At 39.0% G+C, this 474-nt stretch overlaps 1 protein-coding gene across 2 annotated transcripts in view; it reads left to right on the top strand.

The window, feature by feature from the left end:
• Positions 1-268: 268 nt before the first annotated feature.
• Positions 269-474, top strand: part of CalpC (calpain C) — a 128,998-nt gene continuing 128,792 nt past the window's right edge. For both annotated transcript variants that reach the window (XM_076184072.1, XM_076184074.1), the window contains exon 1: positions 269-422. The gene's annotated coding sequence lies outside the window, so the exon portion shown is untranslated. The remainder of the gene's footprint in view (positions 423-474) is intronic.

Here is a 474-nt window from a genome sequence, read left to right as displayed (position 1 = left end):
ATCTTAATTTCTCTGATTTTCAAAGTATTTGTACAAATTATAAATAGTCTTGAACAAAAATATAATTATCATAATGATAGATACAAGATTCGTATTTGCATTTCGAAGCAATGCTATTCATATGGTAATGTGGGTGTTATCGTACGTCTGACATACTTGACTTTCGTTCCGCTGGAAGTGACCCCAGTACGATTTCCTTTCCCTTATCCCGGCATCGGACTGCCAAAGTCAAGCCTGGAAAGCTCGAGCAAGTTTAGTGAGAAGTCGCCTCTTAAACAGTGTGAAGGAGTGTGTATAGTACCGCATCCAATCGTGTTCCACTCGCATTAAAAAAATACTAAATAAGAAAACGAAACTAAACAAGACTGTAGTGTTGGGGGACAGAACGCAAGTGAACGTATTATTTTGGAACTGCCTGGAAGGTAAGTTAAAAACGTGCCAGTCTTCTGAAAACGACATTTGCCCGCCAAGTCA

Source organism: Oratosquilla oratoria, chromosome 4 (genome assembly GCF_046742065.1).
Source record: "Oratosquilla oratoria isolate Oo_2021 chromosome 4, ASM4674206v1, whole genome shotgun sequence".
NCBI lineage: Eukaryota > Metazoa > Arthropoda > Malacostraca > Stomatopoda > Squillidae > Oratosquilla > Oratosquilla oratoria.
Note: the sequence above shows the minus strand (reverse complement) of the source record. Positions and strands in the feature narration are given on the sequence as shown.